General features: G+C 45.9%; 1 protein-coding gene across 1 annotated transcript in view; it reads right to left on the bottom strand.

Annotated features, from left to right (window-relative positions):
- MTR (5-methyltetrahydrofolate-homocysteine methyltransferase) overlaps positions 1–16,535 on the bottom strand; it is a 153,878-nt gene extending 137,343 nt beyond the window's left edge. The window contains exon 1 of the mRNA XM_088477398.1: positions 16,470–16,535. The gene's annotated coding sequence lies outside the window, so the exon portion shown is untranslated. The remainder of the gene's footprint in view (positions 1–16,469) is intronic.
- Between the last annotated feature and the right edge of the window lie 1,344 nt (positions 16,536–17,879).

Genomic DNA, 17,879 nt, shown 5'->3' on the forward strand with positions numbered 1-17,879 from the left:
AATCGCTTAAAAATCGTCTAAAACATCCAGCGATGCGCATGCTATCATCGGGCAAACATGCTGGACAACCTGACGTCAGGTTCAGCATGTTTGCAGATGATTGATGTGCCTTCACTGAACGACTGCTCGTTCAGTGTAGGCACTTCACAGACGGAGAAACGACTGCACGATTACAATGTCGTAATCGTGCTCTCATTTCTCCATCTGCTAGTAGATGGGCACCTTTACACACTAGAGCTGTGCTATTTTGTCTGCCTTCTACAAGAAGATAAACTTACATAAAAATTGATTCCATCCATTGAATCACCCAGACATCATGGGAAATGTTGTGGTGCTGAGGTAGGGTTACCACCTTTTCATTTTCAGATACCAGAACAGGAGGCATGGCTAAAACCACAGTATGGTTACAGCCATTTTATTTCTCAGATTTTAGACCATTTTCTTACCAATTTAATAAAGACATCAGACCCCTCCACATGTCCCTTTATATACCATCTGCTTCACATTCCCCTTTATATGCTATCAGAAGCCCTCATGCTTTTTTATATGTCATCAGACCCCTCCACATGTCCCTCTTTATGCCATCTGCTCTACATGTCCCCTTTTATGCCATCAGAACCTCTCATGACCCTTTATGTCATTATACTCGCTCCATATGCCCTTTATGTACCATCTACTCCCCATGTCCCTTTATATGCCAACAAAAGCCCCCTCATGTCTCCTTATGTGGTGGCATCAGAGTTCCCTCAGTCAAATTTAACATGTCCCTTTAATAAAAGTTATATAACAGTCCCATCATGGCTGCCCTTTATATGCCATCATGTCATTTTTATAAATACAGTATTTACATGAGGGTTTTGAAAAAACCTGCAAACTTTACTAAAATACATTGTATCACTGCACTGATTTGCTTTGTTTCACATATCACGTACTAGTGTCAGATCAAGAACCAAGCTGGAATGTGCAGCATAGTCTATATATGTACTTAAATTCATATATTATTGTAAATGAAATTCACATGTTCTGTGACATGAAACAATGCAAGTATAATAGAATATATAGATGAAAGCTACCATCAAGCTAACATAGGGGCTAATTCAGAGATGTGTGCCAACCCGATGGTTAGCGAACATCTCCATTTGTGCCATTCTGTTCCGGTACAAGACCCGTAATGCGCATGTGCAGTACCGCACACAGAGTGGCAGCAGACTGTCAGTGATTGACAGTCTGCTGCCATTTCTAGGCAGGGAGGGGGTGTCTACATCCTCTGTTTCCCCAAGAAGAGGCGTGTCCTCCTCTTTGGGAGGGAGGGAAGAGGCCAGGATCTCCGTTGGCTGACAGAGAATTCCTGGCCTCTTTTGAGCAACTGTGTTCACCGGTTTGAGTGACCCCATGGTCACTCAGCTGGCAGAGGATCAAGCAGATGTTCCGATGCGTCCTAGGATGCAGCTCAGAACAGTAATACATGTATTACCATAAAAGTGCTATCACAACTGCTGCCATGATAGGAGCTGCGACAGCAATAGCATCAGACCTTTAATCACCCCCATAGTTGCTATATAGATCATCAAAATAAAAGATTATTGCTCCCTACTTTGGAGACTCTGCCAGAAGCTCATAAAGGCCTCACAGGAACCTCAAAGTGTTTCTGGGAACTCAAAGGATTCATACCCAAATAGGCTGTAGTTATACTGCAGAGGTGCTCTGCAGCCTGGGTAGCAGCAGAAGAATGAGTCAGGTCTATATAAAATGGGCTGCAGGCAGGAGAAGTGGTCAGGGGCCTTTCCAAAGGCGCACATCCACATGCCGATTTCTATGAGCAATGCGCACTCCCGCTGGTCGTTTCCAACAATAATCATCGGCCGAATATGCTGGTCAACCTGATGATAACGTCAGGTTGAGCATGTTAGGGGATGATTGATGTGTCCACACTGAATGACTGAATGATCAGTGTAGGCACAGCACAGACTGTGAAACGACTGCACAATTACAATGTCGTAATCATGCAGTCGTTTCAAAGTCTGCTAGTGGATGTGCTCCTTAAGACTATGCAGCAGTGTGAGGAAAAAAAATATATCTGTACAATGCTTGTCCGGAATTGCTGACAGGCAGACTCCAGTCCTGAATTCTGGTTTGTCCGGAGTAATCCCGGACAGGTGGGAACTCTAAGCTATAGGAAAACTAAGTTATATGGCACTGAGTTATAGAGACCATGAATTATAGGGACAGTGGGCCTGATTCAGAGCCGGACGCTATTTGCGAACGGTCGTTCAGAAAAAGGGTCCGGATATTTAATATGTCTGAACGAGCGAACTAAACATGTGCTCGCTATTTTGTAAAAAACGCCCCCTGGCCGCTCGCATCCTACGTCATCTCCGCTATTTATTTGATTAATCGAGTACATCGAAAGGCGTCTGAACTGCTCGCAGTGCTTGTGGTAGGATTTTCCTACCGCAATCATGCGAACAGTTCAGGCTAAGAGACAACCAAGTGACGTGGTCGATGATGCTGCTTTGTTAATTATGCACACCCTTAAAACGCCCGTTTTGACCGTTTGGCACGCCTGCGTTCGGATCACCACTCCCCGTTTTCAAGCACCTTCCCCTGTTACCACCCACAAACGCCTCATCCTGTCACTCAAATTAGCAGGCATTCGCTATTTTGCGAGCACATGAATTTCGACCGCACTGACTGGTTCGCGCATGCGTATTATGAGCCGTACGCATGCGCAGTTGTGCGAACATCGCTCGGAGCGAACGAGCGGCCGCTTACGAGCGGCTCTGAATCAGGCCCCGTGAGTCATGAGGACATGTATCCTTTGTGCGCTACAAGCTGCGTTACACATAACGCGTGTGCGGAGTGCGATTTGGTAGTGCCGAGCATCTTTTCGTGCATCTTTTTCCATTAAAATGCGTCTTATTTGCAAAATTAATGCGAATAGGTCACACAACCAGCTTATGCTGATTAAAATTATATGCAGCATGCCTATATTCTATGTGCAGATAAACAGAGGTGCATCCGGCATAACTTCGCCTATTATGGGATCCTGTCTGAGTAGCTTCCAATTATTTCTAAAGACCCTTTCAATCTCCTTATGATAGTTAATGAATTGGCTAATAAAAGCCCATTCAAATCTCTCAGACGTCACGCTTTTTTTCTTTTTCACTTCAAACAAGTGTTTCCTTTCTATATGGTCCTAGTTTAGATTTAGCTGCTATTCATTTAACCTTGTTAAAGGGGTATATAAACTGCAATCTGGCTCATTATCTCCACATGTGCTTCTGAGGAAGGACATGCAGATACCTGAAACGCGTTAAGCTTAATCTGTGGACCTTGACCAGTGGCATGTAGTGGGATAACTGGTGGTTAGCACATTTCCCGGGTTTATGCAACTTTGGTCCCACTCTATCTGGACTTTGGGTGGGCTCCTACATCCCATTCAAGCCAGACTGAGGATAGAGTATTACATGCTTTTATATTTTACTATATTGTGAGTGCATTTCTATAATCAAAACCACCTTTCATCCAAAGGTCTCTGCACTAGCACTCTGTATTGCTGTATCTCCCCTACTTCTTTACTGTGAGGTTTAGAAGACGGGGGGGAAGGGGTACATGTTTCTGTTTCAGATTGGAGTGAAACCAGTGAAGTGTTTTCTATTAATTTGCAAATGTGGAATCCATTAGAGATTATAAATTCTCTGGGACAATGTGGACGTTCCCCCTTATGAAGGTAATTACTATTCAGTTAATTTACTCACCTGGTGACACCAAAAAATATATTGTGATTTACACATTTATGGTATTAGTGCCAGGTGTTGCACTTCATGAGGCTTCACCAGTAATGACTATGCAGAGAATGAGTAGACAGTAAGGGGTAAATGTACTAAAGTGAGAGTTTTTAGAAGTGAGTTTTAGAAGTGATGTTGCCCATAGCGATGGATCCTCAGTGACCCTGCACTCTGGCACCACCTCAGTGCTGTTGCTTGTCCCAGTCTCTGAAGCCTGGTACACACCTTTTCCATTACAGGCTGATCGGGTAAAACTGTCCCGCTCAGCCATGCAGTCTGTCCCCAGTGTGATCCCGTCAGCTGCCTGTGAGCCGCGTACACACTGTGCAGACATAGCGTAGTGTGTACGGGCTTCTATGGGATCGGGAGGTCGAACCAATAAATATTAAACAGTACATAAGATGCGACCTCCAGATCACGACCGTTGCAGGAGCGCTAAAAACCTTTATTGGCTAACGCTTCTGCATCGGGACAGCGCACACACCTATACAATCCAACGGCCGTTCTCTCGATATTGAAAGAACGGCCCGATGATTGTATAGGCGTGTACCCAGCTTAACACAGCGCCACCGCGAGTACACCAACAGGGCCCAAAGGCTGGGCTCAGGGGTATCAGCAATACAGAGTTATGGGGACACTGAGTCATAGGCACAGAGTGATATAAAGGCACAGAGATTAACATTTCATAGTATGGCTTCACTTACTACAGTTGTGCTGGAGATATTGGGAGATGTGAGATGATTGCCCCAGGGACTTGTTCTCCCTGTGCATCGACATTTGTATCCACTCAGCACTCATCTTAGTATGTCTCAACTAGGCTGCTAAATCGATCTGGATCCACAAAGCTGGCATAATGAGCAGATGTGGTCCATACAGCACAAGTCCAGACCACGCCCCTAGGCCCACCAGCCAGAACTAGTGTCGCCAAGCACTGCCACTCACTGGCACTCTGACTGCACAGTCACGAAGAGAAAGCCGCAGAAGAGGCAGATGGAGATGTAGCAGCAAAGGGGATTTGATTTCCTGACTGCCTATCTGGGATTGCCTGTACTCCTGACACATCTTGCAATCTCTAGAATTCTGAATAACTGGTAACAATAGGCCCTAGGGTTACCACTCATCTGGGATTCCAAAAATCACTAGGATCATTAAGGGGATCCTTCTTCTAAAGAGGGCAGGTATAATAGTGGCCATGCTTGCTGACTTCATGGCAATTACAGGAACTGTGGGCCTGATTCAGCAACGCACATGAGAGAAGGCATGCACTTGGCCGATGGTTTTGTACTGCACATGCGTATGCATCACACTGTGCATGTGCGAACTAGCCAGGGCGATGGGGTAAGCGTACGCAGACTACACGCAGCGTGTACACAGACCCCTTCAGATAATGATTGACAAGAAGTGCTGTTTGTTTGTGGTGACGGGGTTGTCGGGCGAATGCAGGCGTGCCTGTGTGTTGGGGCGTCCATAATTAAGCCAATTCGGCGACGGATGCAATGATAAGACTCACAGGAAGTTGCCAAGATCCTGCGTGAGGTCTGGTCAACCACTATTATGCAAGATGCTCCACTATAGTGTGTCGGACGGCCCTCACACACCTTCGTAGCCGAAGTTCACCTCTCACATCAATGGCACGTGGTGCTCCGCAGTTTCCACGTCGGTTATTCGCAATGGTGCCATTTGTCCAGTCACGATACACCTTCACCACAGCAGCATGCGAACAGTTCACAAACTGCGCTGTTTCAAAATATACTGCCACCCTTGGCCCGAAAGCCAATAATCATCGCTTATTGCAACTCGGATAAATTGCCTCTTTTACCCATGACAGCAACGAGTGATATGTGTGCAGACGGCCTATCGCACACCCTATATACCCACCAAGCCAGTGCACGGCACATGACGTACTTCATGGGCTACGCGCTGCCAACGTCAAACGTAGGATGTGGTCATAACAATGTGCCTGGCCTGTGTATATTCCTTGTACAGCAATGCGGACACTTTGTGGCACTTTAAATAGAAAATATAATATTTTAGGAATAACAGTGAAAACTTTTTAGAACTCTCTGCAATTAAGCTGTTATAAATAACATGTTAGCTTCTCACTTGTCACATAAATCCCCTAGTTTGGGCTTGGGCTCAAAGGGCCTGATTCAGAGCCGTTCGCTATTTGTGGTCGTTCGTTCAAAAACAAGGGGTGGCTATTCAAATGATCCGTTCGCAAATTGCAGTCTGTTCCCACCTCTAAGTCTGAACGAGCGAGCAAAACATACGCTCGTTTTTTTGATAAAAACGCCCCCTGGCCGCACGCACCATACGTCATGTCCGCTATTTATTAGATTAATCGAGTACATCGTACAGCGTATGAACTGCTCGCTATTCTTGTGGTTGGTGTTTTCAACCGCTATTTTGCGAGCAGTTCTGAGTTAAAAAAAACCAAGTGACGTGGTCAATGACGCTGCTGTATTAATTATGCACTCCCTTAAAACGCCCGTTTTGACCTTTAAGCACGCCTGCGTTCGGATCTCCACCCCCCGTTTTCAAGCACCTTCCCCTGTTACCACCCACATACGCCTCATTCTGTCACTCAAAATAGCAGGCCCTCGCTATATTGCGTACCAACGATTTTCGGCCGCACTGACTGGTTCGCGCATGCGTACTAAAAACCGTACGCATGCGCAGATGTGCGAACATCGCTCGGAACGAGCGTACTGCCGCCAGCGAGTGGCTCTGAATGAGGGCCAAAGTTAGTAGCACTCACAATTAAATCTACAGATGCACACCTTGATTTGTCGAGGTGTCTCTTACAGATAACATCAATGAAATAAAACCCAAAAGGATGTAAACTCGCTCTCTGAGTTAATAAATTATAAGGCAGAAGCATAAAGTGTTCAAAGTATTTACTATGGTAATACGATCTATACAGTCGAGAATGGTATGTCCTAAGATGGGTACAGTTAAGGGTATGGGGGGAGCAGAAGAGAATATCACAGCACAGGTCAAGAACTACCTATATAGATGCTACATTGGATTGTAGTTGCTATTTCCATTTTTCTTCTTCAGGTTCCATAGGGGTCCACAGGGATACCATGGGGTAATGTGGTTGAAGAAATCCAGGCACCAAACAGTTAAAGCCTTCAGCTCCCAGGATGCCTCGCGTCCTCCCCCATATATACCCTGCCCCCAGCCACAGGCCTTCAGTTGTTCGTTTGGTGCGGCAAGATTCAGACGCACCTTTGTAACAGAGGACTGCTCAGGCAGTCCTAAGCTTTTATTTTATGTTTTATTTTATCTTCTATGTTTTTGGGTTGGCAGTACTAAGCGTCTAAATTAAGCAGCATGTACTGCGACTCTGTCTACCTCCAACGGGCTGCTGATTTCAGCGGGTCACGACTGAGCTTGCTAGCAGCAAGGCTGGGACATGGACTGCAATTGGATGAATGGAGAGGTCAGGTAAGGCGAATCCTTGCTTCCGGCACTGGAGAAGCGCCAGAAGCTGCTGCAGTTAGGGCCCAGAGCATCCGCTTCCTCACTAGACCGCTGGGGTCTTATCGTCTGATGCCGGAGATCAGCTGCAGACGCTTCTGCTGCCACGAGGCCAGCGTTCCCGGCTGGTTGATGCAGCTTAGGGGAGGTAGGCGCTCCCCCGGCAACTCCTTCCCCGACCCAGACGCAGATCCATCAAAGGTTGTCGCGCGTCTGGGTCGCTCCGCCTACCCTCGTGTATATGAGACACTCACAGTCGGTGCACTGCTGTAGCTGTTGGTCTCAGGAGGGTTTGGGTCAGTCTCCCTGTATACCTCTCCCTTGGATCAGGTATATAGTGCCCTATATCCTACCATTCCTCGTGTTTGGGTAGTGGATTCAGAGTCTATTGCAGCTATATTACATATGCATCATATGTGACTGTTTGCTAGCTGCTGTGTTGATACTGGGCCTGATTCAGACCTGGTCGCAAGCGCTGAGCGCTCGCAACTGGGACGATGTTTGCCCACTGGGCATGCGCACAAAGGAGCCGGCTCCGTCGTGCGCATGCGCGAGACCCGGCTAGCGACGGGTGCTCCGTCGCTCCAGGTCTCGCACCAAAGGGGGCGAGCTGTCGATGGTGATTGACAGCTCCCCCCTTTTGGTAGGCACGGCCGGGGGGAGGCTTCACAAATGGAGGCGTTCCCAAGCGAACGCCTGCATTTGTGGGCGGCCCCACTGACATCACCAGTGATGTCAGTGAGAGAGCTTCCGGCTCTATTAGAGCCAGAAGCTCTCTGGGGCTTGCGGCCACGAGACCCTACCACAAGAGTCTCGTCGCAAGCCCGATGGTCGCGATGGTCTTGACCATCGCGACCATCAACCTGGCCGCTCGCAATAGCTGTGGGTGGTCATCCCAGGAGGCCGAACAAAAAAAAAAAACTCCCTGATTCAGAGCGAGCGCTCGTTCAGAGCGTCCGTCTCTGAATCAGGCCCACTGTCTTTTATTTAACCCGGATAAATGGTTTTATGTGAATGAAAGATTAACAACGTTGTATCCTTTCCCAGATTCCGAATGTACTAAGTGTACTGTGAATGCTCACGCGATGCACTTGGTCAGAAATGCTACGTTTCCTATTCCATCAGCATCTTCTCTAAAGGATTCTACAGATAGGATAATTGAAACATGTCTTAAGGCAATATTTTCATCATCAGGAGCTGTTACTCGTCCAGATATGGCTGGAGTTTTGGTAGCCAAAGCTGTGGAAGAATGGACGGGGGCATTAGAAGACTCTCTGCCAGATGCTATCAGAAAACAGATGATGTATATCTCCCACATACGGGAAGAGACTCCTATTTGGGAGAAGCTGCAGTAGATGCTGGAATTTTAGCTTTTAAAGCATCAGCAACTTCAGTAGTGATGCGCAGGGTCCTTTGTTTAAGATCCTGGAAAGCTGATACAGGATCAAAGAAGGCTCTGGAATCCTTACCTTTCTATGGAAATATACTTTTTGGAGCAGAGTTAGATAAGATAATAGCTACTCTGGCAGCTTCAAAATCTGCATGTCTGCCTTCTACGTTTACAATAAAATCTAGGCAGATTTCTTTTAGGTCCCTTCGTCCTCAGGGATGAACAAAGGAACAGTCTTCATCCAAGCCGTCTAGTTTTCGCAGGACATCCAGGTGACAAACTCAGAGGTCTGGGCTGGCCAGACATCCAGCTTCTAAGACTGACAACAAACCCTCGGACTGATGGGGCGGGCCTCCTCCTGGGAGATCCCAGGGTGGGAGGCCAACTTCTTCAATATGCGGATTACTGGCATCAAATAACAACAGATGCCTGGGCCCGAGAAGTGATCTCTCAGGGGTATGCCCTCACTTTCTGGAGGCATCCTCCCCAGAAGTTTTTTTGTACAGATCCTCCATCAGGTGCAGTATAGGCCATGGCCCTTCAGGAGGCCATTCACGCCCTGCTGCAGGCAGGGGTAATAATCCTGGTTCCTGTGTTGCAACAAGGAAGGTGTTATTATTCCAATCTATTTTTGCTTCAGATACCGAATGAATCTCATCGACCTATTCTAAATCTAAAAACCCTCAACTGGTTTATCCATGCACCCAAGTTCTGTATGGAAACTCTCCGGTCAATTATTTTGGCAATGGAGCCTGGGGATTTTATGGTTTCCTGGACATTCAGGATGCATATCTGCATGTGTGCATGTTCCTAATACGCCATCCTACCAACAATTTCTACAGTTTGCTGTCCTGCAGCAATATTACCAATTTCAGGCACTGCCCTTCGGCCTATTAACGCCCCCCCCCCCCCCGGATATTTACCAAGATAATGGCAGTCATGACGGCCTATCTCTGGCATCAGGAAAAAGGAGCTAACGATAAAAGGAGTTGAAGTTCTAACAATAATTCTGGCTACTATGAAGAAAAAGGGCCTGATTCATTACGGATCGCAACTGCTAATACGCACGCAATCGGCCAATTGTTGCGTACTGCGCATGCATCGCAGTGCGCGTATGCGAACCAGCCACTGTGATAGGGGGAGTGATCACAGTGACTATGCAGACCCATCACAGAGTGATTGACAGGAAATGCCATTTGTGGGTGGTGACAGGGGGGTGGTTGGGGAAACGCTGGTGTGTCAGTGCGTTTCAACGCTGTTGCATGGGCATGCATAAATTAGCCACTGCGATGCAGTATGCAGCTGAGGACTCATAGCGTATGATGAAGTTATCAATTCCTGAGTAAAGTCAGAGCTTGTGCAAGTGTGCATGAGGCTGCAATGTTACTCGATTGTATCGATAGTTTTGCAGTCTTGCTAAACATTACGGATGTGTGTAAAGTAAAGAGGGCGTCCTTATTTTGTGCTGCGACGGCATAGCAATCCCAATGGATTAGCATACTTTTGCAGTGGAACTGCGTCCGTAATCGCTATTTCATTCACAGTTGCCATCCGTAATGAATCTGGCCCAAAGACAATGATGTAGGTAGAAATAATAGCTGGTAAGAAAACAATGATATGGGTAGTAGTCTCATCATCTATAATAATTGGTAAGTAGACATTGATGAAGGTCGTAACTGCTTGAATCAAAATCTGTATAAATATGTGCAGAAGATGAGAAGTTATCCCGACAGTGCAGAGCAGATCAAGTTCAGGCCTCGAGCTCAGGTGGGCTGCAATACAGGTGGTTAGCCCTGTGGATAGTGCTTTATAGTATGTACTATGTAGTGGATTGATCATACTTGACATAGACACCGCCCAATTCTGAAAACCTAGTGGTCTTTTGACATCTAGGTCAAAGGTCAGACTGTTTCTCCAGTGACTTTCCACAGAAGACTATAATTTAGGCGCAGTAGTATCAGAAGGCACCTTGTGCAACTGGAATGGAACTGGACACTCTTATTTTTTTTACATCTATTTATATAGTGCCAGCATATTTTGTTGGACTTTACAATTGGGAACACAGAAGCAATTGGCAATTAACAGACAGAGAGGTAAGATGGTCCTGCTTGTAAGCTTACAATTAGAGATGAGCGGGTCCGGTTCTCTGAGAACCGGACCCACCCGAACATTGCAAATACGAACCGGATCAGAGTCGGGCTCAAGTCTTCCCATCTGACTTGGATCCGAAAACGAGTCAAAACGTCATCAACCCCGTGTCGGATTCTCGCGGGCTTTAGATTGTATATAAGTTCCTCGAACACGCTATTTGCTTCACTCCGGCTGTACTGTATGGGTTGTGCTATCCAGGGGATGTGCTGTCCTTCCAGGGGCTGTGCTATCCAGGGGCTGTGCTGTCCCTCCAAATGTTATTGCGGTTAATTATACTGTAGGAACAAAAACAGGCCCAAATTATATGATTTCAGCTGCTTTTATGATTTTTTTGAAAAAATACAGATCCAAAACCAAGACACGCAAGGGTGGTATTGCAAAACCAAAACCAGATCCAAAACATGAAGGAGATACAGATCCAAAACCAACAGAAATGGTCCTGTGCACATCTTAACTTACAATCTATGGGCCTGATTCAGAGCCGCTTGTAAGCGGCTGCTCGTTCGCTCCGAGCGATGTTTGCCCAACTGCACATGCGTACGGATCGTAATACGCATGCGCGAACCAGTCAGTGCGGCCGAAAATCGTGTGCTCGCAAAATAGCGAATGCCTGCTATTTTTAGTGACCGAATGAGGCGTTTGTGGGTGGTAACAGGGGAAGGTGCTTGAAAACGGGGAGTGGAGATCCGAACGCAGGCGTGCTTAAAGGTCAAAACGGGCGTTTTAAGGGTGTGCATAATTAATACAGCAGCGTCATTGACCACGTCACTGGGTTATTTTATAGCCAGAACTGCTCGCAAAATTGTGGTAGCAAAAACCAACCACAAGAATAGCGAGCAGTTCATACCCTGGCTGATGTACTCGATTAATCTAATAAATAGCGGACATGACGTAGGATGCGAGCGGCCAGGGGGCGTATTTTTTCAAAAAACTACCGCAAGTTTTGTTCGCTCGTTCAGACATAGAGGCGTGAACAGACCGCAAAGAGCGAACGGTTGATTTGAATAGCCACCCCTATTTTCTGGACGAGCGAGCGCTAAATGCGTCCGGCTCTGAATCAGGCCCTATATGCTTACAGAAGCTTAATATATTAGGTTAAGTGCCACATAATGTATATTGGTACTAATACAGAAAAATTACAAAAGTAAGAAGTGCATGGTGAGCTATATGATCCAGTCACAGGGCAATGTTGGCCTGGGGTCAGTAGTTTGTGTGTATTGGCAAATCCTATGATGATGATGTTAATAAGTATCAGCAGTGTGCGATGGAGGTAACTTAACCAGGGATTGGTTTATTAACTGGTAGAAAGCAGTTTCAGTATAACACAAGGTTAAACAGTATGCAGCAGGTACATGATGCAGTAATCTACAGGTGTAGCCAGGAACAAATAGGGTTAATACTGGTGGCGATATACACGTTGTGAGTTCTCGTTTTGGGGTGCCTATGTGGGCACGGAGGAACCCTACACAACAAACCTTTGTCCAGGTGGAAAGACTTCTTTCAGGTACCTTTTCATTTATTTCTGCGGCTCTCTCATTAGCCACTCCCCTATGACACAACCCTGCACTGCATATGCACCAGAAGGTATACTAGTGGGATAGCGCTGACAGTAGAAGCAGCCCTTTTCTTGTTGTAATAAATAATAGCACTTAGTGCCTGATCTCTTGTGCATTTGACCTTATTCTCACAAGTCCCTTTTCTTTACCTTTCTGTATAATGGATAAGCAACGCCATCTGATGGACTTTGAACATGGAATGATTAGCAATATAGATCACTGGTGAATTGTTCATGAACAGAAGTTATTAAAGTGTACACAGGGCCTGATTCAGCCAGGATCGCAGTTGCTTATACGCACGCAATAAGCTGATTGTTGCGTACTGCACATGAGTATGTATCGCAGTGCGCATACGTGAACTAGCTATTGCGATCAAGACTGTGATCGCAGCAGCTACACAAACCTATCGCAGAGTGATTGACAGGAAGTGCTGTTTGTGGGTGGTGACGGGGGGTGGTTGGGCGAATGCAGGCGTGCCGGTGTGTTGGGACGGCGTTGCAGGGGCTTGCTTAAATTAGCCACTGCGATATTATACGCAGCCTGAGGCCTCATAGATTGCGCTGAAGGAAGCAATTCCTGAGTGAGGTCTGACCTGCCTTAACTGTACGTATGGGTCCGATGTTACTCAATATTACCGATTGTTTCGCTATGTTGCCAATGTATACGGGTGGGTATCCTTATGTTAGGCCGTGATCACAAAGTGAATGCAAACATTTACATATCACTGCTGATATTAGCAAGTACATTGCGTGCGTATAAGCGGAATAGCGATCCTTGCTGAATCAGGCCCACAGTGTGAACCAGCAGACAAAAAAGTGGGTCTGACTCTGAACGCAAGGAGGGTGGTGGTAAACGGTTATTGGATGCTCGAGTGGAACAGAGAGTAGACAGACTTGTTCAGTCCATCAGACGGCCAACAGTCCATGAAATTACGTATAATCTGAATAAAGTATAATCTGAATCAAGGACCAATTCAGATGTCCTCTCAACGACCATTATGCCGCACATTACGTCATACTGTATGCTGCTACAGAAGCAGAAGGCCTGTCCATATGCCATTATTTATTTATTTCTAACAGTTTCTGATATAGTGCAACATATTCCATTGCGCTTTACAATTGGAAACATTAATAGAACAAAACTGGGGTAATAACAAACAGATATATAGGTAGGAAGGCCCTGCTCGCAAGCTTACAATCTATAGGGAAATAGGCATTGATACACAAGGATAGGCGTAATATATTGCATTTTGGTCCAGCCAGAATGCAGAGTTTCTTGGTTGGCTGCATGATCCAGTCACACAGGAATGTCGGCCAAATGTCAGGAGGATGTGAAAGAAAGATGATGTGTGGACTGTGAAAAGGGATGTAATAAATATGGAAGCTATGAAGGTTATGTGGGCGGTTCTGGAATCTGATAAGCTTGCCTGAAGAGGTGAGTTTTCAGGGAATGCTTGAAGGTTTGTAGACTAGACGAAAGTCTTATTGTGCATTGTAGGGTATTCCACAGGGTGGGTGCAGCCCGAAAAAAAGGTCCTGTAACTGTGAATGGGATCAAGTAATGCATGGGGATGAGAGACGCAGATCTTGTGCTGAGCAGAGAGGTCTTGTTGGGAGATATTTTCAGATGAGTGAATACATGTATGTTGGTGTGGTTTGGTTAATAGCCTTATGTGTAAGTAAAAATATTTTGTATTGAATACGGTAGAAAACTGGCAACCAATGGAAGGACTGACAGAGCGGAGAAGCAGACGAACATTGCTACAGTATCTGCTGCAAACAGGCTAAAAGCCTCCAGTATGCTCAAGAATGCAGGAATTGGACAGTAAATGATTGGAAATGTGTCATGTGGTCTGAAAAATCATGTTTTCAATTACACCATGCAGATAGCAGGGTGAGGATTTGGAGACAACAGCATGAAAGCATGGATCCTTCTTGCATCATCACAACTCTGTTGTGGGAGGCAACGCCATGGTCATGGTATAGGGCATGTTTTCATGGAAGTGTCTGAGTCCTAGGATTCATGTGGAAAGTTTGTAAAATCCATGCCTAAAACAATTAAAGGTACTAACCTGGTGTTCAAACTAATTTGTACACTAAGGAAGAGATTTACTAAAGGGAGAGTTTTTAGAAGTGGCGATGTTGCCCATAGCAACCAGAGTCTAACTATTATCTTCTAGAAAGTGCTAGTTAAATGTTAAGTAGAATCTGATTGGTTGCTATGGGTAACATCTCCACTTATAAAAACTCTCACTTTAATAAATATACCCTTAAGTGTATACGTTTTGTATGAACTATTTAGAGGAGCGGTAAGTGGGTAGAATAGCTTATGGAGGTTGTGTGGGTGGTTCACAAATTTAACTTGTCTGAGGTAATTTTTCAGGTAACAATTGAAAGTTTAGAGGTTATCTTGTTAAGCATTCCACAGAGTGGGCACAGCCCAGAATAAGGGCCTGATTCAGACTTGGGAATAGAGAGAGATATCTCTCTCTATTCCCAAGTCTGAATCAGGCCCTAAGTACTGTGACCATGAATGGGAGCAGGTAATGACTGGTACAATGCTTATAATATGTGTCTGATATATAGGCAGGCCCGCCAAGAGCCGTGGCAGGCCCTGGTAATAGGGGGCATGGCCTAATCGCGGGAGGCGTGGCCACGCCCCCTTGGCGAGAAAAAAAAAGATTTGCAGCGCCGCTGGGGAGGGGGGCGCTCTGAGCCCCCTCCGCCTGGCACAAAGCCTGGGGGGGCGCGATCAGTGTGATCGCTCCCCCGCACAGGCATAGGAGACTGCTGTGGCTGCTGCTCAGCTACCACGGGCAGTCTCCAACTGCAGCTCAGCACACACTGTGTGCTGAGCTGCTGTGAGGGGGGGAGCGGCGCCGGACCTGGGCCCCCGCCGGGCCCCTCAGGAAGCCCAGGCCCGGGTAATCTGTACCCGCTCCCCCCCCCTCTCGGCGCCCCTGTGTATAGGACATCATTGTTGATTAATTTTGTTCATAAATATGTTTTGTTTTTCTTTTAATTTTTACAATATTTTAAGATTAAACAAATTGTAGGCTTTTAGATGCTATCTTTTGAATTTATACGCTTCTGCCTAAAAGTGCCATTTATTCATAGGTCTACTATGTATATCAAGTCTGTCTCCTCGAGCATAATACATGTTGGTAGCTGCTCAATCACTTCAGTAATATCACTCAGGTGCATGTAAGGGAGGGGTTATTCTATACAAGAAACAACAAAAAGTAATCCCCCCCACTCAGAATGAAATCAGCAGTAAAGGTGCATACACACACAACGATTTTTTGAACGATTATCGTTAAAATCGTTCACATTCTGAGTCAAATGATGAACGATTATTGTTCATGCGCGTTCACGTTTGTAGTTTGTAGTTCAGTCAGACTTGTCAACTCAACGATTTTCATTAAGTTAATATGCAAAAATCGTTTGTAGTTCATAAAAATCGTTCATTACATTTAAATGAACATAGTAAATGAACAATTTTAGTAAACGTTTTTAGTTCATTTTTTCAAGGTAGAAAATCGTTTACTAACATCGTTCATTAACTCAATCGTTGTGTGTGTATGCAGCTTAAGATTTGAAAAACTACATGGTGGTAGATAATTCAGAGATCTCAGTTGCATTTATTTGCAAAAATATTGCTAAGCCTCCAGGCCACATCACGGCTTCTCTGATACTGGAGGTCCCTAATACTTGGTCAAAGTCTGGGGTGCAGAACCCCAAAAAGCCGGTGAAGGCCAGCCACCCCAGTGAAAAACTAAAGTGTTAGTTTGTGCTTTATTCTTATTAACACATGCTATGTGTTAATAGGTGATACATAGGTGAAGAGTGTAATTAAAATGCAAAGAAAAGAAAAAAATATATACTAAGAGAAATAAATATAATTTGAATGTGTTAAAGTGCTAAATAAAGTGTTAAAGTGTGCCGCCCAGAGCAGTCCAGACGCACCAACCCCGGGGGGCACCGCACCCCAAACTCATCCCTAAAACTGATAACTATATCCAATTTGGGTCATATAATTGCCCAATATAAGGCCACATGATAATGGCACATACAAATATACCTGAATTAAGAGCCAGCTTACCTTGGAGTGACCCCTAAGTCCTCCTAATGGCACTACAAGAACCAACATGCCCTCCAAACGCTGGTCCCATCTATGCCTCTCAGTACAGCACTACATTTCGGTAGCTGCTCAACCACTTCAGTAATATCACTCAGGTGCATGTAAGGGAGGGGTTAGTCTATACAAGAGACAACAAAAAGTAATCCCCCAGCACACTGAACGAAATCAGCAATAAGATTTAAAAAACTACATAGGGTCTTCAAGTATCAGAGAAGCCGTGATGTGGCCAGGAGGGGTGCCGGGTTAGGGGGAGAAGGGGGGAGGGTAAGTACTCTTTGCAAGATTTGTTTATTTTTATTTAACAGTTTATCATTATTAACAACAAAACTTTGTTTTTTTTTATAAAATATTGTTTTTGTTATCTTAATACTATGATTACAACATTCTTTTTTAATGTAATTCACCTAGATGAGGATAAACCACCCCCTCAGGATGGACAATAACATGCTCAAGTTTGATTATTACCCAGAAGTCAGCAAGGCAATACAATGTCAGACACTTTTCAGTGGTGTACAGGAGCACCCCAACAAATCTATCAAGACAACTCAATTTCAAGGAGCAGTTTCCATCAACAGCTCACATAGAGCATTTATCTGCCAGTTACGTTAGGCAGATTCTGGCCATGATTCAGACCCGGTCGCTCTGACAGAGCGCTCGCTCTGAATCAGGGCCGGGCTATTTTTTTATTTAGAACGGCCTCCTGGCCGCTCGCATAGCTGTGTGTGACCACCCACAGCTACAGCGAGCGGCCATGATGATGGTCGCGATGGTCAAGAGCCGGAAGCTCTCCACTGACATCACTTGTGATGTCAGTGGGGCCGCCCCCAAACAGTAGGCGTTCTCATGGGAACGCCTCCGTTTGGGCAGCCACCCCCCCGGCCCGCCCACCAAAGGGGGCGAGCTGTCACTCAACATCGACAGCTCGCCCCCTTTGTTGCGAGACCCGGAGCAACGGAGTGCCCGTCGCTATCCGGGTCTCCCGCATGTGCACGACGGAGCCGGCTCCGTCGTGTGCATACGCTCTGGGCCACCATCGACCCGGTTGCGAGCGCTCAGCGCTTGCGACCGGGTCTGATTCAGGCCCTCTGTTCATAGCTCCTTAGGCTGCAAGCAGAATTTGCCTTCTATAGTTAATGCACAGAGGCTACTGGGACCTTAGCAAAGCCCCTGCTAGATGTAGATCCCAATACATAAAGTATTTCTTTAAAACTACAGAATGCTACCTTGAAATGTATGATGTCCTTCACTCTGGTCTTCACAGCTGGAAAGGAACCTGTGGAAAGCACAGATTAATTTGCGTACCTCCCAACATTTTGCTGTGCCATCCCGGTACTTCTTGCACACGCCAAAACATCACACACCATGGGGCGT

This window comes from Taudactylus pleione, unplaced genomic scaffold (assembly GCF_031769625.1).
Source record: "Taudactylus pleione unplaced genomic scaffold, aTauple2 ptg000201l, whole genome shotgun sequence".
NCBI classification, from domain to species: domain Eukaryota; kingdom Metazoa; phylum Chordata; class Amphibia; order Anura; family Myobatrachidae; genus Taudactylus; species Taudactylus pleione.